We start from the raw sequence: 26165 nt of genomic DNA on the forward strand, positions 1-26165 counted from the left end.
ATGTGTGTATCCGATGGCAGGGTGTGGCGAATGCCCGATGAACGTCATTTGCCACAGTAAAATTCGGAGGCGGTGGTATTATGGTGTGGTCGTGTTTCTCCATCAAGGGGGCTTACACCCCTTGTTGTTTTGCGTGGCACTATCACAGAACAGGCCTACATTGATGTTTTAAGCACCTTACTGCTTCCCACTGTTGAAAAGCAATTCGGGAATGACGATTGCATGTGTCAACACGATCGAGCACCTGTTCATAAGCACGGCCTGTGTCTGAGTGGTTACACGACAATAACATCCGTGTAATGGACTGGACTGCACAGAATCCTGACCTGAATCCTAGAGAACACCTTTGGGATGTTTTGGAACGCCAAATTTGTACCAGGCCTCACCGACCGACATCGATACCTCTCCTCAGTGCAGCAGTCCGTGAAGATTGGCCTGCCATTCCCCAAGAAAGCTTCCAGCACCTAATTCAATGTATACCTGCGAGAGAGGTTCAAATGGCTCTGAGCACTATGGGACTTAACATCTATGGTCATCAGTCCCCTATAACTTAGAACTACTTAAACCTAATTAACCTAAGGACATCACACAACACCCAGTCATCACGAGGCAGAGAAAATCCCTGACCCCGCCGGGAATCGAACCCGGGAACCCGGGCGCAGGAAGCGAGAACGCTACCGCACCACCACGAGCTGCGGACTGCGAGAGAGGAAGCTGTCGTCAAGGCTAAGGGTGGGCCAACACCATATTGAATTCCAGCATAACCGAGAAGGGCGCCACTAACTTGTAAGTCATTTTCAACCAGGTGCCCAAATACGAGGTGCATTCAAGTTCTAAGGCCTCCGATTTTTTTTCTAATTAACTACTCACCCGAAATCGATGAAACTGGCGTTACTTCTCGACGTAATCGCCCTGCAGACGTACACATTTTTCACAACGCTGACGCCATGATTCCATGGCAGCGGCGAAGGCTTCTTTAGGAGTCTGTTTTGACCACTGGAAAATCGCTGAGGCAATAGCAGCACGGCTGTTGAATGAGCGGCCACGGAGAGTGTCTTTCTTTGTTGGAAAGAGCCAAAAGTCACTAGGAGCCAGGTCAGGTGAGTAGGGAGCATTAGGAATCACTTCAAAGTTGTTATCACGAAGAAACTGTTGCGTAACGTTAGCTCGATGTGCGGGTGCGTTGTCACGGTGAAACAGCACACGCGCAGCCCTTCCCGGACGTTTTGTTGCAGTGCAGGAAGGAATTTGTTCTTCAAAACATTTTCTTAGGATGCACCTGTTACCGCAGTGCCCTTTGGAACGCAATTGGTAAGGATTACGCCCTCGCTGTCCCAGAACATGAACACCATCATTTTTTCAGCACTTGCGGTTACCCGAAATTTTTTTGGTGGCGGTGAATCTGTGTGCTTCCATTGAGCTGACTGGCGCTTTGTTTCTGGATTGAAAAATGGCATCCACGTCTCATCCATTGTCACAACCGACGAAAAGAAAGTCCCATTCATGCTGTCGTTGCGCGTCAACATTGCTTGGCAACATGCCACACGGGCAGCCATGTGGTCGTCCGTCAGCATTCGTGGCACCCACCTGGATGACACTTTTCGCATTGTCAGGTCGTCATGCAGGATTGTGTGCACAGAACCCACAGAAATGCCAACTCTGGAGGCGATCTGTTCAACAGTCATTCGGCGATCCCCCAAAACAATTCTCTCCACTTTGTCGATCATGTCGTCAGACCGGCTTGTGCGAGCCCGAGGTTGTTTCGGTTTGTTGTCACACGATGTTCTGCCTTCATTAAACTGTCGCACCCACGAACGCACTTTCGACACATCCATAACTCCATCACTAAATGTCTCCTTCAGCTGTCGATGAATTTCAATTGGTTTCACACCACGCAAATTCAGAAAACGAATGATTGCACGCTGTTCAGGAAAGGAAAACGTCGCCATTTTAAGTATTTAAAACAGTTCTCATTCTCGCCACTGGCGTTAAAATTTCATCTGCCGTACGGTGCTGCCATCTCTGGGACGTATTGACAATGAACGCGGCCTCATTTTAAAACAATGTGCATGTTTCTCTCTCTTTCCAGTCTGGAGAAAAAAAATCTGAGGGCTTAGAACTTGAATGCACCTCGTACTTTCGATCACATAGTGTAGCCACCAAGTCTGTGTAATGAACGGTCAGAAGAGTTTACTAATCGTTCAGTTCCTTGATGATAGAAATCCGTTTGTTGGTCATGGAGCCAGTCGAGAACGGCTGTGTGAACGCTGCCATCGTCGAAACATCTGCGATTGATGCAAATCAGTTTCACGTCCGTGGTCGATGTCGGTGGCCTTCCTTCCCGATCAGCATCATCTACGTATCTGCGGCCTTAGTCAAATTGTTGGCACCATTTCTCTACGTCTGAACGGAACATTGCATTTGGTCTATGTGGAAGTGTAGAGCAAAATAAGACATACTTTTTTTATACGTGCCAATCCGGCCGTTAAGGGGGTGAAACACGCCCTTGAACAAAACTGAGTTTAATATCTCTGAATGAATACCGTTGAAAACATAACAGATATATAAAAAATATCAAATAAAAGTTATGTGGTTTTTAATGTACGTTAAAACGGTGCAACCAGATTCGTCGAAAAAGTCATTATAGAAAGCACCGAAGCTGAAATCGTTACAGGTACAGAAAGCTGGGTGAAGCCAGAGATAAATTCTGCCGAAATTTTTACAAAGGCACAGATGGTGTTTAGAAAGGATAGATTGCATGCAACCGGTGGTGGCGTGTTTGTCACTGTTAGTAGTAGTTAATCCTGTAGTGAAGTAGAAGTGGATAGTTCCTGTGAATTATTACGGGTGGAGGTTACACTCAGCAACCGAGCTAGGTTAATAATTGGCTCCTTTTACCGACCTCCCGACTCAGCAGCATTAGTGGCAGAACAATTGAGAGGAAATCTGGAATACATTTCACATATATTTTCTCAGCATGTTATAGTCTCAGGTGGAGATTTCAATTTACCAAATATAGACTGGGACACTCAATGTTTAGGACAGGTGGTAGGGACATAGCATCGAGTGACATTATACTGAGTGCACTATCCGAAAATTACCTCGAGCAATTAAACAGAGAACTGACTCGTGGAGATAACATCTTGGACCTACTGATAACAAACAGACCCGAACTTTTTGACTCTGTAAGCGCAGAACAGGGAATCAGTGATCATAAGGCCGTTGCAGCATCCCTGAATATGGAAGTAAATAGGAATATAAAAAAAGGAGGAAAGTTTATCTGTTTAGCAAGAGTAATAGGAGGCAGATTTCAGACTACCTAACAGATCAAAACGAAAATTTCTGTTCCGACACTGACAATGTTGAGTGTTTATGGAAAAAGTTCAAGGCAATCGTAAAATGCGTTTTAGACAGGTACGTGCCGAGTAAAACTGTGAGGGACGGGAAAAACCCACCGTGGTTCAACAACAAAGTTAGGAAACTACTGCGAAAGCAAAGGGAGCTTCACTCCAAGTTCAAACGCAGCCAAAACCTCTCAGACAAACAGAAGCTAAACTATGTCAAAGTTAGCGTAAGGAGGGCTATGCGTGAAGCGTTCAGTGAATTCGAAAGTAAAATTCTATGTACCGACTTGACAGAAAATCCTAGGAAGTTCTGGTCTTACGTTAAATCAGTAAGTGGCTCGAAACAGCATATCCAGACACTCCGGGATGATGATGGCATTGAAACAGAGGATGACACGCGTAAAGCTGAAATACTAAACACCTTTTTCCAAAGCTGTTTCACAGAGGAAGACCGCACTGCATTTCCTTCTCTAAATCCTCGCACAAACGAAAAAATGGCTGTCATCCATCCAAGGAATAGAAAAGCAACTGAAATCACTCAATGGAGGAAAGTCCACTGGACCTGACGGGATACCAATTCGATTCTACACAGAGTACGCGAAAGAACTTGCCCCACTTCTAACAGCCGTGTATCGCGCATGGAGGCTTTCAGATAGTCGTTCTTCCCGCGAACCATACGCGAGTCGAACAGAAAAGGGAGGTAATGACAGTGGCACGTAAAGTGCCCTCCGCCACACACCGTTGGGTGGCTTGCGGAGTATAAATGTAGATGTAGATGTAGATATTCAAAGCCCATAAAACTCGAAGTGTATCCCTTGGGTAGTTTTACTTGTTAGTAGTGTACGCCTATCTTGTTGCTGCATATAACGATGGAGCTGGCATGAGAGTCTCGCCTGGCGGAATTTACAGCCGATTGTGGCTACCTCATTTCTCGGATGATTTTTCAACCCCAACAACAGCCCGTATTGCATCACAGTACCTCGGTTTTCAAGAGCTCTGGAACGCTGTTAAAAAAAGTACATCATTCCATAAAAAAACAAATATACTTTTTTCAATATCTCTGTCAATACAAGGTGACAATTATTGAACTATATGAAATAATATCGTTATAACTTCTCAACGGTTTGCGTTAGGACGTTCAAACTGCGGTTTCGTCGCGGAGCATGATGGGAATTAGTATGCGCTGTACGGCTTGGTTTATCGACGAAGCCCACTTTCATTTGGATAGGTTCGACAATAGGTAAAATTAGCCCATTTAGGGGACTGAGAATCTGGATTTCGCCATCGCGAAGTCTCTTCACCCTGAACGGGTGACTGTGGTGTGCAATGTCCAGTTACGGAGTAATTGGTGGGATATTCCTTGATGGCAAGGTGACAACCGAACTGTACGTGAAGGTTTTGGTAGATGATTTCATCCCCATTATCCAGAGTGACCCTGATTTCGACAAGATGTGGTTCATGCAAGTCGGGGCTCGACCCCATGGAAGCAGGAGAGGGTTTAATGTCCTGGAGAAGCACTTTGGGGATCGCATTCTGGCTCTGGGGTACCCAGAGGCCACTGGCATGGGCCTCGATTGGCCGCCATATTCTCCGGATATGAAAACATGTGACTCTTTTTTGTGGGGTTGTATTAAAGACAACGTGTAAAACAGTAACAACAAAACCACTGCTGAGCTGGAAACAGCCATTCAGATCATCGACAGCATCGATGTCCCGACCCGTTAGAGGGTCATGCAGAATACCGCTATTCGTCTGCGCCACATCGTCGCCAATGGTGGCAGGCATATCGAACATGTCATTACATAAATCCGAATATATGTAATGACGTTTATATGTTGAATTAAGTGTGTGCACACCGTAATCTGTAACTAATTTACGTTTTTTCATATAGTTCAATAATTGTCACCCTGTACAAGTGTTAAGAATGTTACCCATATAACAATATTACGTATCCTTCCCTCTACTGTCTTATGCTGAAAGTCTCGTTTCTCTTTTGGATACCTTGAACGACTCAAAAAAAAAAGTTATGCAAGTTTTAGCTGATTCACCTTCAACAAGAAGAATGAGAGAATCGGACATTCTGAGCTAGCAGATCGATCCTGTCTCATATGCGATGTGCAGGGTGGTTATAATTAAAGCGTAGTTTTTCACAGAGGTCGAGTGTTGGTTGCAATTATCGAATGGCAGTGAAACTTGATAGGTTTGCCAGTGCGTTAAGGGTGAACCGATTTACGCTGGAGAAAGAAATAATTCCAGTTGTGACCATCAGGTGCAAATCTGGCGCTTACACTGTTTGTATGACGGTATGACGTCCACGATGTCATTTGATGCGCCATAACGTGAATGAACAGTATGACTATCCAGAAGAGAGACCGTGCGCTGTTACAGAAACTGTTTTATTTGAAGGGCAGCGATTACAGATCTGCATTGAGAGACTATCGCCTATTGAAAGGTCTGAGGAGAGGCCACATATCATGAAATTGCTTAAAGATTATGATAATGAAGTTCGAGAACACGGGTGAGCACTTGGAAGAGGAAGGCGTCCTATCCCGGCGAAACGTATTGACGAGGTGTTGCTGTAACCGCTGCACCTGCCCAAGGTACGAGGTGCATTCAAGTTCTAAGGCCTCCGATTTTTTTTCTCCGGACTGGAAAGAGAAACATGAGCATTGTTTCAAAATTAGGTCGCGTTCATTGTCGATACGTCCCAGAGATGGCAGCACCGTACGGCAGATGGAATTTTACCGCCAGTGGCGAGAATGAGAACTGTTTTAAATACTTAAAATGGCGACGTTTTCCTTACTTGAACAGCGTGAAATCATTCGTTTTCTGAATTTGCGTGGTGTGAAACCAATTGCAATTCATCGACAGTTGAAGGAGACATGTGGTGGAGTTATGGATGTGTCGAAAGTGCGTTCGTGGGTGCGACAGTTTAATGAAGGCAGAACATCGTGTGACAACAAACCGAAACAACCTTGGGCTCACACAAGCCGGTCTCACATGATCGAGAAATTGGAGAGAATTGTTTTCGGGGATCGCCGAATGACTGTTGAACAAATCGCCTCCAGAGCTGGCATTTCTGTGGGTTCTGTGCACACAATCCTGCATGACGACCTGAAAATGCGAAAAGTGTCATCCAGGTAGGTGCCACGAATGCTGACGGACGACCACATGGCTGCCCGTGTGGCAAGTTGCCAAGCAATGTTGACGCGCAACGACAGCATGAATGGGACTTTCTTTTCGTCGGTTGTGACAATGGATGAGACGTGGATGCCATTTTTCAATCCGGAAACAAAGCGCCAGTCAGCTCAATGGAAGCACACAGATTCACCGCCACCAAAAAAATTTCGGGTAACCGCAAGTGCTGAAAAAATGATCGTGTACATATTCTGGGACAGCGAGGGCGTAATCCTTACCCATTGCGTTCCAAAGGACACTACGGTAACAGGTGCATCCTACGAAAATGTTTTGAAGAACAAATTCCTTCCTGCACTGCAACAAAAAGGTCCAGGAAGGGCTGCGCGTGTGCTGTTTCACCAAGACAACGCACCTGCACATAGAGCTAACGTTACGCAACAGTTTCTTCGTGATAACTTTGAAGTGATTCCTAATGCTCCCTACTCACCTGACCTGGCTCCTAGTGACTTTTGGCTCTTTCCAACAATGAAAGACACTCTCCGTGGCCGCACATTCACCAGCCGTGCTGCTATTGCCTCAGCGATTTTCCAGTGGTCAAAACAGACTCCTAAAGAAGCCTTCGCCGCTGCCATGGAATCATGGCGTCAGCGTTGTGAAAAATGTGTACGTCTGCAGGGCGATTACGTCGAGAAGTAACGCCAGTTTCATCGATTTCGGGTGAGTAGTTAATTAGAAAAAAAATCGGAGGCCTTAGAACTTGAATGCACCTCGTAGTGCTAGTGCTCGCGCATGTCACAAGAATTGTCCACCTCAGGGCAGAAGGAAAGAAGACATATAAAAAAATCTGTAGATGAGAAGATAAAAATGGATAGCCATAGTACAGCCGACAAGAACACACACCTCGTTGTAAGTCCATGTGTGAGTCGCTGTCACAGCAAATTAGATGTAGAGAAGTAATTCGCAGGAGCCTACCAAAAACATGGCAAAAACGAAAAATGCTCTTCAAATACAACTAAAAAATAAAAACAAACGTAGCGCAGCTCGGTCGACCCAAAAGATCGTTGACGGCAGGACAAGACGTTGTACATAGCGGGGAAAAAGTCTGGAACCGACGTAATTAAAGAAGAACTAATTAGGAAACAGATGTGGAACTGGCGGAGCGGTCTGCAACACAGAACACAAAGGAACAAGGCAAAAATGAAATACCAGTATCAGTCACGTTTGAGGTAAACGAAGTAGTATCAGATCAAATGAGTTTGTGATACAGAGGACATAGAAGTGTAGGAAAAATGAATAATAGGAAATGCAAACTTTCAAAACTGCCGCAATGAATACCAACCGTAAAGAGTCAACCCTTTACATTTTGGCTTAAAATTATATCTACGGGTGGCGAACTTCGCTATAACATTCTTGCAGCGGGCACAAATGGCGTTCATTAGTAAAATACTAGGCTATGAGGCAATCTACAACACTGAAAGTGAGGTAGTTACGGCAGTGGGCAGTGGTTTTCAAACAGGGACTAGAATGAGTTCCGTAAACTGTTTACACTAAGGTACGGAAATTGTTCTACATTTTAATGGACTCCTTATGATAAATGTATATGGACCTGCAGGAACCAACACCAACCAAGCCAGCTGTGAGTTGTATCAGGGAGTATTGGTAAGTGGTGATATTAATTATGTCCTCAAATCCAGGGATCATGCCTCCATCTACAATTGCTGTGAAGAACTCCTAACATTGGTAAATGATTACAACTTGGTGATACGTGCACTAAAGCGCGCCCAGGTGCTACAGCTTTCTCACTTGTTTGCTGGCAGGCTGCTATAAGCCTTGAATGAATGTAAATGAGTGTCTAAGCGGGAGCTGTATGCAGAGTTTGTACAATACAAAGTTTCGTCTCCGTCTTTTTCTGTTCATACAACATACGATATCACCGTGGTGCGCCCTCAGCAAAAAAGTTTTCAGAGGGCGTTGCTGATGGAGGCTAAATACTACTTCTACAATGAGGAGAGCGCTTCGACAGTATTATTCGATGTCAGCCACATTATATGCTCGAATAGAAACAAACATAATACAGGGTGATCATAATTAAACTTTCAAACCGCTTTAGAAATAGGACCACTGGACAGAATGACGTCAAATTGCAACGGAATATTACCGGAGAAGGGGGGGAAACGTATGGCAGAAGAAAAATAGTCACAAAAATGTAGTAATAGCTGTAAGCCTCATAACTTAATAGTGGTCGACTACACATGACAAAAGAATCTTACAACAATGCCTAAGGTGTATGACTGACTTTAAACAAACTGTACTACTCAGTGTGTATGGGTGTACGGTGTGATACTATTAGTTACGTAAGCACACCCACCACAGCAAGGTCATATCACATCGGATGGGAAAATCTATTTTTGATTGCCCTGAGGCCAAAAACTGCATAAAAAGCATCACTCACATCGGTTTTTAATTGTCCTGAGGAAAAAACCCATAAAAAGCATGAATCAAAAGTAAATCGGATAATTAATTTCCGTGTGACTGGCGCGAAACATCTTCAATATGCTGTCCACCGTTTTCGGCAACAAGTTAAAATCGAGAAACAGCATTTTCCACAACTGATCGAAGTGTTTCCGCCGTCCAGAGTGGCCAAGCGGTTCTGGGCGCAACAGTCTGGAACCGCGCGACTGCAACGGTCGCAGGTTCGAACCCTGCTTGGGCATGAATGTGTGTGATGTCCTTAGTTTAGTTAGGTTTAAGTAGTTCTAAGTTCTAGGGGACTGATGACCTCAGAAGTTCAGTCCCATACTACTCAGAGCCATTTGAACCATTTTTGAAGTGTTTCCGGGGTCACGTTCAGAATGTGTTGCGCAATGCGTGCCTTCACTGCAGCTAAGTTTGCAATCGGAAACTGAACACAACATCTTTCAGATAGGCTCACAGCCAGAAGTCACACTGATTAAGATCAGGTGATCGGGACGGCCAGGCTGTAGGGAAATGGCGGCTGATAATTCTAGCATTTTCGAATTCCATTTCAGCAGCTGCTTAACTGGATTTGCAATGTGCGGAGGTGCGCCATCTTGCATAAAAATGATCCCATCTACACATCGAAGCTGTTGGAAAGATGGAATGACGTGGCTGCGCAAAAGACACTCATAGCGCTTACCATTGACGGTACAGGTAACAGGACCGGAAGCACTGGTCTCTTCGAAAAAATCTGGCCCTATGATAAATGATGCTGTAAACCCGCACCACAGTGACCTTTTCAGGATGAAGTGAGACTGGTTGAGTTGTGTGTGGATTTCCGTTGCCCATATTTGTCAATTCTGTGTATTGACATATCCTGTCGGATTGAAGTGGGCTTCGTCTGTCCACAAAATCTTCCACGGCCAATCATTGTCCACTTACATGCGAGAAAGAAATTCTAAAGCAGATGTCTCTCTTACTGGCAGGTCAACAGAAAGCAACTCGTGCACATGGGTAATTTCGAATGGACTGCAAAGAAAGATGTTTCGTAGGATTTTATGCGCCGTGCTCACGGGTATGTCCAGTGTTCGGGCAATTCTCCGTACACTACACGTTTGCACACCACCACTCGTCTCCTCCTGCACTGCTGTGGCCACTGCTTCCACTGACGTCGAATCAATTCGTTTCCTCCCTCTACCAAGTTTCACACCAAAAGAACCCGTCTTTTCTCTGGACACACGGCAGTCATCGGACCAACGCCTTTTTTCAAACCTTTAAGTGTCAGGAACTTAGGCAGAGCGACGTGTGCACAGTCATAATTCTTGTACTACAGCTTTACAGCTGAGCGCGATCCTGCATTGAGACAGTCATGGCGAACGTCGCAGACGCGAAAGGAGGAAAAGCCGTGTATCCGGGGTGTTTATACCAACTTCAGTGGGTCGTGCTCATGACAGGTGATTACTTTTACGTATTCTGACATATACAGCGCCATCTATTGATCAGTTTCCACACTATTTTTTTCCTTCTGCTATACGATTTTCCCCTTCTCCGATAATATTCATAGCAATTTGACATCATTCTGACCAGTGGCGTTATTTCTACAGCGTTTTGGAAGTTTAACTTTAATTACAATCGCCCTGTATATTACGCATAATTTGACGAAGAGATCCACTAATGTTTGATTACGCTGTTGGTGAAAAATCTCTGGAAACAGTAACAAACGTGACACGCATAGTCACCGTCCGGGTGACCTAAAGTAAAATGAGCACAAGAAACAAACTGTAGAAAAACCGGATGCCAGATTCTGATTTATTGGGAGAATTAACGGAAATGTAATTCATCGACGATGAAAGAAGCGGTTTACAAAACACTCGATGATGATGATGATTGGTTTGTGGGGCGCTCAAGTGAGAGTTATCAGCGCCACAAAACACTCGAGCGACCGATTCTTGAGTATTGTTCACTTGCCTGTGAATCTTAGCAGATTGTATTAATCGAGGAGATAACACAACGACGAGCGGCATGTTTCGTCACGGATCGTTCAGTTAACGCAAGAACGTTATGGAGATTCTCAATACACTCCAGAGGAAGACGGTACAAGAGGGGCATTGTGTATCACAGAGAGGTTTACTGTGGCAGCTTACATTTGAAAAAGGATCGGATTCCATATTATTTCGTCACACATACGTCTAGCGAAATGGCCACAATGAGAAAATAAGAAAAATTGGAGCCCATGCATAGGTTTACTGATTGTCGTTCTTCCCTCTCATCATTCTTCAGTGGAAGAAAAAAGGGGGAAGTGATAGTGCTACCTCAACTACTCTCCGCCACACACCGTAAGATGGCTTGCGGAGTGTGGATGTAAAACGTACGGGAATCTTATTAAGAAAATTACAAATGCAAGAATAATGCACAACTTACGCGATTTACGGACCATCCTCAAGGACTGTGGGTATGACACAAGTGTTTCTGTACAAGGAGCCTCAAATTAAAATGAGACCGATGGAATAAAGTGAGTAAACTGTTTATTATTTCAAAAGTAATCGCCACAGCTGTTAATACATTTACCCCACTGTGAGACAAGACGAACAGTGCCTTCATGGAAAAATGTATATAGTTGCCTAGAGAACCATGATGTACCGAGGGGTGCACCTCTTTGTCCGAAGCAAATCTACGGCCGCGAAAGTCTTTCTTCAGGTTCCAAAAATATGGAAATTCCAAGGGAAGAGACAGGGACTGTATGGAGGATGTGGAAGAGTCCAGTGAAACTTCTGTAGCGCGGTCGAAACAAATTGCCAACATAATGTCCGCACTCACGTTGCCAAGTTAGTTTCAATTACGTTGCGAAAGTTTCGCTGGGAAGCCCTTACACTTGCATCACCCAGCTCCAGTTTCTTCTCATGAGATTTCCAGATTTCTGGAACCCTGAAGAAAGACATTCGAGTCTGTGAATTCGAGTCTGTCAATTTGCTTCAGATGAAGAGGTGCACCCCTGGGTCAAATCATGCTGCCGTAGGCAACCGCAAACATTTTTCCATGAAGGCTAAATGTTCAGAAAATTGTGTAGAAACACAATCAAGACAATGTCGATAAATCAAAAGGAGAGAAGTCTGAAATATTGGAATTGGTTGCGATTCGTGACACGTGCAAAACGCCTTGCTTGAAGAAAGTGGAAGTACATAGATAACTAGGCTTGAGAATCTCCACGCAGTGAATATTATGTACTGTACAGAGAGAGCCAGACTGATTCATGCTTTGACTGGAGTGAATATTGGACAGAATAGAACGGGCAACATTCATGAAAGTATTTGTGTTGCGCAAAATGTAACATATCGTGATCATATACGCCCAACCTGTGCAGATACCTGTGAGCATTTTAGCAGCCACGGGCCGGTACATAGGGGAGACTAACATTTTCAACACATCTTGTAATCACAACAACACCTATTTGTCATGGAGTTTTGGTCCGTATCACCCAGAAATGCATTGCAATGCCGTCTTCCTCCGGCGACCATTCAAGATTCTTACGGATCTGGACTACATTACAAAGAAATTATTCCTCTCAACTAAACCTCAGAGCCTGCGAACGCCAATCGATTTGTCTCGAGAGAAACTTACTTTCGACAATATCAGAACCTTTTCCTGGCAAGAAATTCATATCAAAGAAGTAGTCCTGTGGACTTTCACGACAAAAATTTATAGACTATTAGCAAATAACCTCCTAGCACATCCGAATTTTGGAAAAATCCACCGATATATTTGTTAAACGTTTGGAAAAATATTCATCTCAAAGAACGACCGAAAGAAATTAGAAATCACTGGTACAGTGTGACAGGAAAATAATTTTACAATTTAACTTAGAGATAACCCACACTAATTGTGACAAATTTAGAGCACAGTCTCCGTCGCTCATCTTTTTACGTCTAGCAAAATATAATAAATCTGGGTCTGCAACAGGAAAAAATGCGCTTATTAGTAAAACGGCTACAAATGCACTCGTCGTTATAAAATACTGATACCAGATTGGAAAATTTTCACAAGGGTTATGAATGACAGCTAAGCATGATTGATCATGTGTTTGTTATCATACAGACTTCCAACATAAAAACAAACAGTATGACGTTGATTCTATTTAGCAACAGCAACAATATAGAAGAATTGGACAAAACTACACTCCTGGAAATTGAAATAAGAACACCGTGAATTCATTGTCCCAGGAAGGGGAAACTTTATTGACACATTCCTGGGGTCAGATACATCACATGATCACACTGACAGAACCACAGGCACATAGACACAGGCAACAGAGCATGCACAATGTCGGCACTAGTACAGTGTATATCCACCTTTCGCAGCAATGCAGGCTGCTATTCTCCCATGGAGACGATCGTAGAGATGCTGGATGTAGTCCTGTGGAACGGCTTGCCATGCCATTTCCACCTGGCGCCTCAGTTGGACCAGCGTTCGTGCTGGACGTGCAGACCGCGTGAGACGACGCTTCATCCAGTCCCAAACATGCTCAATGGGGGACAGATCCGGAGATCTTGCTGGCCAGGGTAGTTGACTTACACCTTCTAGAGCACGTTGGGTGGCACGGGATACATGCGGACGTGCATTGTCCTGTTGGAACAGCAAGTTCCCTTGCCGGTCTAGGAATGGTAGAACGATGGGTTCGATGACGGTTTGGATGTACCGTGCACTATTCAGTGTCCCCTCGACGATCACCAGTGGTGTACGGCCAGTGTAGGAGATCGCTCCCCACACCATGATGCCGGGTGTTGGCCCTGTGTGCCTCGGTCGTATGCAGTCCTGATTGTGGCGCTCACCTGCACGGCGCCAAACACGCATACGACCATCATTGGCACCAAGGCAGAAGCGACTCTCATCGCTGAAGACGACACGTCTCCATTCGTCCCTCCATTCACGCCTGTCGCGACACCACTGGAGGCGGGCTGCACGATGTTGGGGCGTGAGCGGAAGACGGCCTAACGGTGTGCGGGACCGTAGCCCAGCTTCATTTAGACGGTTGCGAATGGTCCTCGCCGATACCCCAGGAGCAACAGTGTCCCTAATTTGCTGGGAAGTGGCAGTGCGGTCCCCTACGGCACTGCGTAGGATCCTACTGTCTTGGCGTGCATCCGTGCGTCGCTGCGGTCCGGTCCCAGGTCGACGGGCACGTGCACCTTCCGCCGACCACTGGCGACAACATCGATGTACTGTGGAGACCTCACGCCCTACGTGTTGAGCAATTCGGCGGTACGTCCACCCGGCCTCCCGCATGCCCACTATACGCCCTCGCTCAAAGTCTGTCAACTGCACATACGGTTCACGTCCACGCTGTCGCGGCATGCTACCAGTGTTAAAGACTGCGATGGAGCTCCGTATGCCACGGCAAACTGGTTGACACTGACGGCGGCGGTGCACAAATGCTGCGCAGCTAGCGCCATTCGACGGCCAACACCGCGGTTCCTGGTGTGTCCGCTGTGCCGTGCGTGTGATCATTGCTAGTACAGCCCTCTCGCAGTGTCCGGAGCAAGTATGGTGGGTCTGACACACCGGTGTCAATGTGTTCTTTTTTCCATTTCCAGGAGTGTATAAAAAAACCTTTCTAAGTTATTTAAAATTTACGGTCAACGACTTGGAATAGACTCTACATAACTCTAGAAGGTGGTTTAGATGCCCATACCTGTGGGTTTTATGCAACCCACAACACATCAAAAACCACGCGCTAGATTTTCGTTCTCTGTCGCTCGCTACGTGTAAACTATTAGTCTTCCAGAAAAAAAATGAACAGCATCTTTTTTGTGGGAAATTTAATGTAGTTACATTTTGTATTGGGATACTGGAGGCCACGGTTTTTGAGCTATTCAAGAAAAACTTGTCTGAAAGTCACTTTTGTACGTTTTGCTTGAATAATTCGAAAACCACGGCGTCTATCGAAAACGCAGCCAATACAAAATTTAACCACATTAAATTTCTTACAGGAATGTCCAGTTGATTTTTTATGTAGGACTAACAGTTTGCACGTAGCGAGCGAAAAAATATGAAAATGTGCGTGTGGTATTTGAAGATATTGCGAGTTATATAAAATCCACAGGTAGGGACAGGTGAAGCGCCCTGTATGTCCAAACTGAGGAGCCTGCCTCGTATGCGCGATACGTAAACATAGCCAGTAATAAGCAAGACATGACAGGACCGGAAACTATGTATAGCATTAATAAGCTGATGACCACCTTTGGGAGCTCATAAACATACTCATCTGAAGCCATATTACAGGTAACGCCTGGAATGCAGACACCAGAGCGCATAAATCAGCCACATAGTGCGTCTTAGGCCCAACAATCTCTCTATGTTATTTGATGACTTTTTCTCGCATTATGGAGACAGACTCTGCTAGTATAGCAAGTTTTTCCTGGCAAATTATTTGTTTAATATTCGAGAATATGTCAAAGAGAAGCAACTTTGACTTTCCATACTTCCAAGGCGATTTGTAAATTGATATTTCAGAAGACGAGGGAAAACTTCCGTGAGGAAAGGATCTAGCGTAAGTCTCGGGCGATGAAAACCCATGCTGGGGCATGGGAATGACGCTAACAGTGAACGGCTGTACATAGGCCAGGATGAACCACTGTTTACTTCGTTTGGACGTGGATGGGGAGTGGTGGTGGTGACTGGAATCGAGCTGCTTGTAAAACATCCATGAATGAATTAGAAATTTATTCGCGTTAGGTACAGAGATGCGGTCGCCACTGGAGTGGATGTCGTTGGCCCCGGGATGGTGTAGTGAACCGCAGAAGTTCAGCGAGTTGCCGTTAGCTGGACTTTCGGCAACAGCGTGCGTAGAGAGCCTGGCCCGATGATGTCAGCAGGACGGCAATAGCTGACAGGGACCACGTGCTGCAGCTGATGAATGGCAGCCATGTCCAGGAAGCTTACCCACGTAAAGCCGCGGAATACAGCACAGGGAAGGACAATACTCAAATCGTAACCCCCAGCGCGATCTACGTCGCAGATATGTGCCTGCCCTAGGAGGTGGTCAGTGGAAAAATGGTACACAAAGACCAGAGAGCAGTGGCAGAGTAGCAAGACAGCTACCAGTACGATATCAAACACAGGTACCACCAGAGAGCTGATGCTCTCAGTCGGCCGTCACCCAGAAGGTGACTCTGCATTGTGAAGACGCAAAGTAGCCCGCATACAATTTTGTGCTCTGGCGAATGTTCGTAGTTTCTGGAGCCTCAGTCCAGTGCAGGTGACTGGCCACATCTCCGTGTACTGCAAATGGCCTTTGTCTGTAAATTACAGGCTGGCGCTGGTGGCACAGCTTGGCATCACGTGCACACCTGTATAGTGTCTGAGAACATCTGAGCACACACTGAGAAACAGTCTGGTTAAGGTACTAGTTATGCAGACCAGGCTAGCTAGTGTTTTCCTCTTGCCAGCACTTTAGTTTGGAAGCCAAAACACAAACTCGCCACTGTAAAGCAATAGTGGTTTCACTTAGCCTGCTTTTCCCATACGGCGAGCTACCCTGGACACGCTGTCACAGCTGATAGGAGTCTCAGCTTCACTTTTCTGAAGCGGTGGCAGGCGTATTCTGCGGCATCGGAGTACTGGATAAGAATTTCGTACTCTGAATATGTCCTCTTAATTCTTAATGTGTCATCACCATAAGTACCGCACTTCCCTATGATGTCATTTTGATGCATTGGTGCCTGTCAATGCTTCCACACTAGACTTTGGCACGGCACCCAGTTGGCGTGTGAGGAGTATATGGAGTAAATTTCCAGTCCATAGTTCAACTTTACTCTGCAAGTCGGCACTACAGTCGCCAAATATCCAAGATGGTGGTAGTACCAATTTAACAAATTCAAGATGGTACTGGTGGGAAATTTTAAAAAGATGCAAGATGGCGGATGTGTGAAATTTAAAAATCTAGCCCAGATGTGCTTTGTACCGCCTCCACATCCCCACCCCTCTCCTTCCAGTATCAGTATAGTATTAATATAAAACAATCAGTCTCAGTGTAGTTCTTTAATAGGCTTTAAATGAAATCACATATCAGCCACCTTGACTCGGCTCAAATTCATTCAAACGATCTGAATTTTTGCACAATGTTCAAAAGTATTTCTCCAAAACATTACGTAAATGGTGTATTTATACATCTAAAATACGCCAGCAAAACACACACACACACACACACACACACACACACACACACACACACAATGTTTGTATCACGAACTTGCAGATTAATCTGGACTAGTGAACGTACCATTAAGATGGAAGGCACAATGGATCCTCAAATTAAATATGTTCCACATATTAATTGTGCTATGTGTCATAATGCTCTTTCCATGTCTAAAATGTCTGCAAAAATACACCAGCTTGATAAAAAAATGCAGTATTTAGGCTATGTCAAGTGTCAAACCGTTATTTTCCACACACACACACACACACACACACACACACACACACACACTATAGTCAAAACAAACGAACTGACGAAACACGATGTTAGGAGTGAAGGAAGAATGTATTTTGGTAAGATTTTAGCTATATTTATCAGTTAAACTACATATTTTGGTAATACACAAGGAAAACTTATACTATGTTTACATTCATCAGCACACGACTTAGACTTAAGCAAGACAGAGATAGCCAGACGATGGTGCAACATGACAGAGATGCAGAGTCGAAATCTTAAAATTTAATCCTTGACATCAAAGTAAAATAATTTACTGAATACAAACACCTACTCACTCACACATACATACATACACTCACACAGTTTGCTTATCATAATATCCAAGTACGAGGGCACGAGGGCACGCCTGTGATTTTTTATGTGAAAACCCTTAACGCTTTTTAAATAGAACTAACTTTATTAGCATTCTACATCTTCATTCTTCATACCTATATATTTATTTCTCAACATAGTCACCCCGGCGATGAGGATATTTCTCCCAACGAGAGACCAGTTTGTTGACGGTGTCACTGTATAACGTTTGACTTTGTTGATAGAGCCACAACCTCACCTCTCTTTGCGCCGCTTCACCACTATCAAAGTGAAGTCTTCGAAGATGTTCTTGAAGTTTTGGAAACAGATGAAAATCGAATGACGTCAAGTTGGGACAGTATGGAAGGCGACTGATGACAGTGGACACAAAGCGTCGGATACTGCTCGCTAACAAATGCTGCTTAACCTGAAAGTTTTTATTAATAGTGCCTAAATGCCATCGATGGCAATTTTTTTCAATTTTATAGAATACTTAAATACGACAGTAGTGCCACATGTTTTATGCTGTACGTCTACCATATTTTGAGAAATTATACAATTTTATATTGCTACAAAGCTAGAACCGTTGTTTATGATCAGTACTCCGCAATTATACGGAGGCATGCTGAAAAGTAATGCCACTGAGTTTTTTATATGAAAGGCCGGCCGCGGTAGTCGAGCGGTTCTAGGCGCTTCAGTCCGGAACGGCGCGACTGCTACGGTCGCAGGTTCGAATCCTGCCTCGTGCATGGATGTGTGTGATGTCCTTAGGTTAGTTAGGTTCAAGTAGTTCTAAGTTCTAGGGGACTCATGACCTCAAATGTTAAGTCCCATAGTGCTCAGAGCCATTTGAACCGTTTTTTTTATATGAAAACACTTATAGCATTTTAAATAAACCAAATTTTATTGACATTTTACATATTTATTCTTCATGTCAACATATGTACAGCTCTTTGCCGTTAGAGAACTCCGCATTGTATCGTGTAAAATGGCGGTGTGTAATGTAGCTATGTCCGTGCGCGAGAAACAGCATGCTGTAATCGAGTTTCGAATTCAAAGTGTTTGTCCACACATGTAGCAGCCTCTCAAATGTGTGTGTGTGAAATCTTATGGGACTTTAGCAGCCTCTACTTCAGCATGACAATGCCAGACCACACACGAGCGCTGCGACATCTTCAACATTTTGACCACAATGGGGATGGGAAGCATGTGAGAGAGACGGCCCCTGTCGCTTCAGACCCCTGTGGGACATCCGCCGACCCCATGCGCTTACTGATCAATTTTTTTTTCTCTACCGTATTTTATTATTTTTGGTCCAACTGATGTCCATTACGTTTTTAGCGTTCTCCTGGTTATAAGGCACTCATTACTCTGCAACTGTCTTAGCCCTTCATTGAGTTTGCTGGGAACGGTGGGGAGAGGGTTGAGGGAGGAGGCGGGGGGTTCGCATGTGGATGGTTCTTCTCGCTACAGATGTGCCCATGGAGACCCCTCCTCTGCTTTCTGACCAATGTAGCGCCCCGATACAGTATCCCCGCCCTGTAAATTGTTTCTCACAAGGAACCCTGTGAGGCCGCAAGTTCAATCTTTAGTAAGTGTTGTGTTATTAATTATGATAGGAAAAATACTAGGTGCTAATAAATCATCATGTACATCAGGAGGAAAATGAGTGTCCGGGATGTATGCATCAAACTTCACAGTATGGACATCGTCGACATTCAAGAAATGTTCAAAACAAACCAAAGTTGCGCCGGGGACACCGAATGAAAAATGGCGCGCCACAGTGGTCACAAAGGTTCACACCATCAAGATCAAAGGCTAACTCCTTGGGAATTACGAAACGTGCAGGAAATTCAGCTAGATATCTATTCTTAAAGAATGCATATAGAATTATACTGGTGTAACAGGCTGGTGAGAACTGGTGGACGTGATGGCATGCAACAGAATGCGAAACAGTCAGTCGTGGAGCATACCGTGAAAATGGCTATCCTTCAAGATGCAGCTGCAGTTAGTGTGATAATACGTCTTATAGGCACAGAAAAAAACAAACATCCAGAGGCTAAATTTGTCCAGTGATTCCAGGTGGTATGACTGCAGTGTACACACTTTTCAGGAGGGATAGTTTACTCTAAAGGGGTATTATTTATATACGCACACCAGGAGTCAAGCAAAAGCAAGTTACTTTCACCAGCTATCGTCCAAAGTTAGTGCTCATACCATAGTTGTAGTTCTCTTACGCCCATTTTCCCATTCGGCTTGCTGTGACGTAAGTATTCCCTACTGTCCTTGCAAGATCACGCACACGAAAAAGAATCATAGGGGACAGAGCACGTCCAACTTCTCGCAGCACAATATATAACTTTTCAACCAATTTAACATCCGGATCAACCAACAGTCGTCATAATTGTATACGATTGAGTTCAGGCATTGATGTTAGCTGGTCTTGATACAACTTCTTTGGTATCTCTAATTTCCATGGTTCCTTTCATATGCATTTCCTCTTTAAATCGTTGTTAGTCGGACTTAAAAACAAATTCCTTACTGAACGATGGGATAAGTTTTTTTTTATTTCATATGCAAATTTTCGGACCGATTCCATGGTTGTTGTGCAACGTCAAGTTGACGCTTTCTTTGAAATTTCGTTATCTTACATCTTCCAATTCCTTAGCACTGTTTGAAGCTATGCAACCAACCACTGCTTTCCTCGAAATCACTGTAATCTATGTCTCACGCAATATTATGTGCACAACTTAGTAGGTCACTATAGCGCACATACTGTAAATTGTATCGAGCATCTTTGAAACGCACAAACACCAATTTTTGTAATAAGTGCGCCTTGTCCTCCCTTGAATATCCGTAGTTTTCCTTGCGTGCTACACAGTCATACTGCTGCGGACTTATTCGAAATCTGTTCATAATTTTTTTATTACTACACTACATATGATCTTCTATGTACGTAATTATACTTACTACCCACTTTTTGGACAACTACTGTCCTTTACTACGTTTTACTGGAGACGGGATTTGTGGCTCCGTCTCAAACAATGATTATGAACTACAATAGCTCGACACTTGTCCCAATATCATTTCACTTGTTCAGCATTTATCTTCACCACTGTACGCCTCGTGTATATTGTCCGCACAGTCGAGCCTATACGACATCAAACACTCCGCTGACTCACATTGCAGAAACGCTAATACGAGGTGCATTCAAGTTCTAAGGCCTCCGATTTTTTTTCTCCGGACTGGAAAGAGATAGAAACATGCGCATTGTTTTAAAATGAGGCCGCGTTCATTGTCAATACGTCCCAGAGATGGCAGCACCGTACAGCAGATGGAATTTTACCGCCAGCGGCGAGAATGAGAACTGTTTTAAATACTTAAAATGGCGACGTTTTCCTTACTTGAACAGCGTGCAATCATTCGTTTTCTGAATTTGCGTAGTGTGAAACCGATTGAAATTCATCGACAGTTGAAGGAGACATGTGGTGATGCAGTTATGGATGTGTCGAAAGTGCGTTCGTGGGTGCGACAGTTTAATGAAGGCAGAACATCGTGTGACAACAAACCGAAACAACCTCGGGCTCGCACAAGCCGGTCTGACGACATGATCGACAAAGTGGAGAGAATTGTTTTGGGGGATCGCCGAATGACTGTTGAACAGATCGCCTCCAGAGTTGGCATTTCTGTGGGTTCTGTGCACACAATCCTGCACAACGACCTGAAAATGCGAAAATTGTCATCCAGGTGGGTGCCATGGATGCTGACGGACGACCACACGGCTACCCGTGTGGCATGTTGCCGAGCAATGTTGACGCGCAACGATAGCATGAATGGGACTTTCTTTTCGTCGGTTGTGACAATGGATGAGACATGGATGCCATTTTTCAATCCAGAAACAAAGCGCCAGTCAGCTCAATGGAAGCACACAGATTCACCGCCACCAAAAAAATTTCGGGTAACCGCCAGTGCTGAAAAAATTATGGTGTCCATGCTCTGGGACAGCGAGGGCGTAATCCTTACCCATTGCGTTCCAAACGGCACTACGGTAACAGGTGCATCCTACGAAAATGTTTTGAAGAACAAATTCCTTCCTGCACTGCAACAAAAACGTCCGGGAAGGGCTGCGCGGGTGCTGTTTCACCAAGACAACGCACCCGCACATCGAGCTAACGTTACGCAACAGTTTCTTCGTGATAACTTTGAAGTGATTCCTCATGCTCCCTACTCATCTGATCTGGCTCCTAGTGACTTTTGGCTTTTTCCAACAGTGAAAGACACTCCGTGGCCACACATTCACCAGCCGTGCTACTATTGCCTCAGCGATTTTCCAGTGGTCAAAACAGACTCCTAAAGAAGCCTTCGCCGCTGCCATGGAATCATGGCGTCAGCGTTGTGAAAAATGTGTACGTCTGCAGGGCGATTACGTCGAGAAGTAACGCCAGTTTCATCGATTTCGGGTGAGTAGTTAATTAGAAAAAAAATCGGAGGCCTTAGAACTTGAATGCACCTCGTATTTCATCTGCCACTTCTTTCTCATTCTGCGAAATTCCTTGGGTTCCCTTCTGTCAGCTTCAGCAACTGTTGTTGTAGATATAATTTAATGTTTACTATGTTTGCCTTTGAAATTGCTCTGCTTTGTTTCAACACCACTAGCACTGTAGCACTGTTCACTGTTGTGTGTTACTCGTCGACTAAGCAGTTCAGCTACTTTCCGCACCCGCATGCTGTGCTCACCACTGGATACCTCCAGTTCCGCCCCCTGTTGCCTTGAGCAGCCAATATTGTGGTTGCGTGACAGACAGTACTACGGGCGTCGAATGTGGGGTAAACATCATTGGCCTATCGCGACCCCGCACTCAGAGTTTCGTTTCAGCTCTAGCTTTAGTGTTGTTTTAAATGCCTAGGTATTAGCACTCCTACACACTTCCACAATTCGATAATATTTACGGCTGATGTCGCTAACTCCAGATGACCTGCGTCTTGACCGAATGACTGGTGGCCTCGCTGTGTAGTTCCTTAACCGCCTTCCACCCCCAGCTAACCAACAAAACGAAATTCCAGTTATGTCAAAACTAGCATGTAAGAACAAAATGAGTTACTAGAATATAAACCACGGAAAATCAAACGAAAAGAAAAAGGAAGAAAAATGAAGTAAAAGAACCCTTGACCAACAAACTCAAATGAGTTACCACCGGTTTAATGTGACTGCGTAATAATCTTCAAACTTTACTTTGACCCATCAGTTAACGTGTGGAGTATGTGTGGAATGTATGGAATATTAATTGTTACAAAGTTCGCCCACTTCCCCCACCCCTTCCCCCCTCCCCGCCCGGGTCAGGTCAGGACAACATTGCAACATTGTTACATTTAGCCTCGGAGAGAGAAAGAAGAGTTAAATTGTTCCGCCACATCGACGGGCTGGTCTAGTGTTTCTCTACGACACACATCTATAACTTTATTACAAATTTTGTTGTATTAATTTTGTTTTATCCATACACAGAAGATCATTCGCCACAAAGTTTGCGAATTTGGTGACATTAATTTTTCTAATTTTCTTAAACTCCAAATAATTATAGACCTGTCCTCACTGAAACAAAATAAGAATAAATAAACTAAACTGCAGTAAGCAAGGTAATCAAGCAACAATTTTACACACTTATTTACGCATCTGTTCAGTGAAAGAGTATAAGAAAAAAATTGGTCACAACAATTACATTTAACAGAATATTCTGTAAGCAAGGTGATAATCTGAAACCGTTAGACACTTACAAATTCAGTGAAATGAGGAAAAACAGCGCCGTGACATACTCACTAAAATATTTTGGGGAACCCTACATTATAATGCGAAATAAAACTTTGCATGTTTACTAAACCAGTCACACATATCTCTGTTTTCATTAATGAGACTGGTTTTCTACAATTTCCATTGTCACACATGTGGTGTCTGCAGGTGGTATGCTGTCATGGAGTTACCCTTACAATTCACGGAAAGTACACATATAACTTATTTATAGCAACTTACCTTCAGTTATTCGGCTCTTCAGGGTTATAGGTAGTAGTAGAAAGCTTCCAGGAAATTTCCAAATAACGTATTTCTCCCTGCCAACAAAATGGCTTTGTGGCCAGCTCATCAGCAGAGCACGTATTTGTAGCTTCCATTACTAATAGCAGTACTATGCGAGATCACAGTGCCCAGAGGAGCCATACATTGAGGTGTCAAAAGTGATGGGATACTACCCTGCAGAAATATTGAGCCAAGATGCCTCTAGAACCATCCATAATTGCGAAATTATTGCTGGTGCAGGGTTTTTTGCCGGCCGATGTGGCCGAGCGGTTCTAGGCGCTACAGTCTGGAACCGCGCGACCGCATCGGTCGCAGGTTCGAATCCTGCCTCGGGCATTGATGTGTGATGTCCTTAGGTTAGTTAGGTTTAAGTAGTCTTTAATTCTAGGGGACTGATGATCTCAGAAGTAAAGTCCAATAGTGCTCAGAGCAATTTTTTGCAGGGTTTTGTACAAGAACTGACCTCTCCATAAAGTCCCATAAATGTTCGGTGGGATTCATGTCGGGCGATCGGGGTGGCCAAATCATTCGCTCGAATTGTCCAGAGTGCTCTACAAACCAATGGCGAACGGTTGTGGCTCGGTGACATAGCGCACTGAGATCCGTAAAAATACCATCTTTGTTTGGGAGCATGACGTCCATGAATGGCTGCAAATGCAATCCAATTAGCCGAACATCCAGAGGACGCCGTCCATTCCATGTAAACACAGTCCATACTATTATGGAGCCACCACCAGCTTCCACATTGCCTCGTTGACAACTTGGTTCCTTGGCTTCGTGTGGTCTGCGCCACACTCGAATCCTGTTATCAACTCTTACCAACTGAAATCGAGATTCATCTCACCGCCGGCCGCGGTGGCCGTGCGGTTCTAGGCACGTCAGTCCGGAACCGCGTGACTGCTACGGTCGCAGGTTCGAATCCTGCCTCGGGCATGGATGTGTGTGATGTCCTTAGGTTAGTTAGGTTTAAGTAGTTCTAAGTTCTAGGGGACTGATGACCTCAGATATTGAGTCCCATAGTGCTCAGAGCCATGTGAACTATTTTGAACTCATCTCACCAGGTAACGCTTTTCCTGCCGTCGAGGGCCCAACCGATATGGTTAGGAGCCCAGGAGAGGCGCTGCAGGCAATGTACTGCTGTTAGCAGTGGTACTCGCATCGGTCATCTGCTTCCATACCCCAGTAATGACACATTTCGCCTCACTCTCCTAACGGATACGTTCGTCATACGTCCCACATTGATTTCTGCTGTTATTTTGAGCAGTGTTGCTCGTCTTTTAACACTGACAACTCTACGCAAAACCCGCTTCTCCTGGTCGTTAAGTGAAGGATGTCGGCCACTGCGTTGTCCGTGGTGAGAGGTTATGCCTGGAATTTGGTATTCTCGTCACGCTCTTGACACTGTGAATCTCGTAATACTAAATCCCCTAACGATTTCCGAAGTTCTTCTGGCTTCAACTATTATTTCGCGCTGGAAGTATGTTAATAGGCCTATTACACATATTTCTTAGCGTTATAACTATTGACTCTGCAACAGATTTACAGTCAGTTCAGATATACAAAGTAATAAAGATTTATACAAATATTAATCCTGATCTTTAAATATATACGGGTTTGAATGTCATGTACTGCGTAGTTATGTTCGTCACGCACTCCTCTGACGCAGCAGTGACGTCGCTGTCGTTGCATGGCAACGTCCGCTGTCCGCTAGCGCCGTGATGACCGACGAGAAATCAAGCAAAAACAGCACTTTCACAGATGCTATCGTTTTTACTTTCTGTGCCAGTCTCACTTAGAATTTCTATATCGCTCTTATTTGCACTTTCCGCATCACGAGGAAGCGTAAAAGGCAGGATGGGTAGCATTACTGTGCTTGTAAACGTACTGCGTATTTAGCGGGTTCTGTGTTTTCTGCTGTACATTATCTACTCCGCTGAACAGCTAAGGTTCACGGAGTTTCTCGTACGTTTTTGCACTGAGTGGTGTGTTTTTATACGTTCATTGAGAGTCGTATTGTGGTTGATAACATGATCCTCTCTGTCTCCTTTTTCCTCTGTCTAGAAGAAATACCTAAGAACCAGCTCTCCTGAAGAAGGAATTTTGGCAAATCTGGGATTGACGTGACTCATTCTTAAACTCTGTCTGATGTAGGGGAGGAACGTGTATACCTTTTGTCTCTGATTAGTGGCTGCCGTACATCCTCTAGTTTCGAACCGCGGACATGCTATTTACCCTGGTGGCTGTAATTTTTCGTTACATAAACATGGCACTAGAAACTGTACACAAACTCGTCAGTTATTCAAGAAATACATAACACTCACATTTCACGAATTAAACGGGGTATTGTGGTCGAAGAAGGAAAGCATTTCCAATCAGGCGG

This window comes from Schistocerca cancellata, chromosome 4 (assembly GCF_023864275.1).
Source record: "Schistocerca cancellata isolate TAMUIC-IGC-003103 chromosome 4, iqSchCanc2.1, whole genome shotgun sequence".
NCBI classification, from domain to species: Eukaryota; Metazoa; Arthropoda; class Insecta; order Orthoptera; family Acrididae; genus Schistocerca; species Schistocerca cancellata.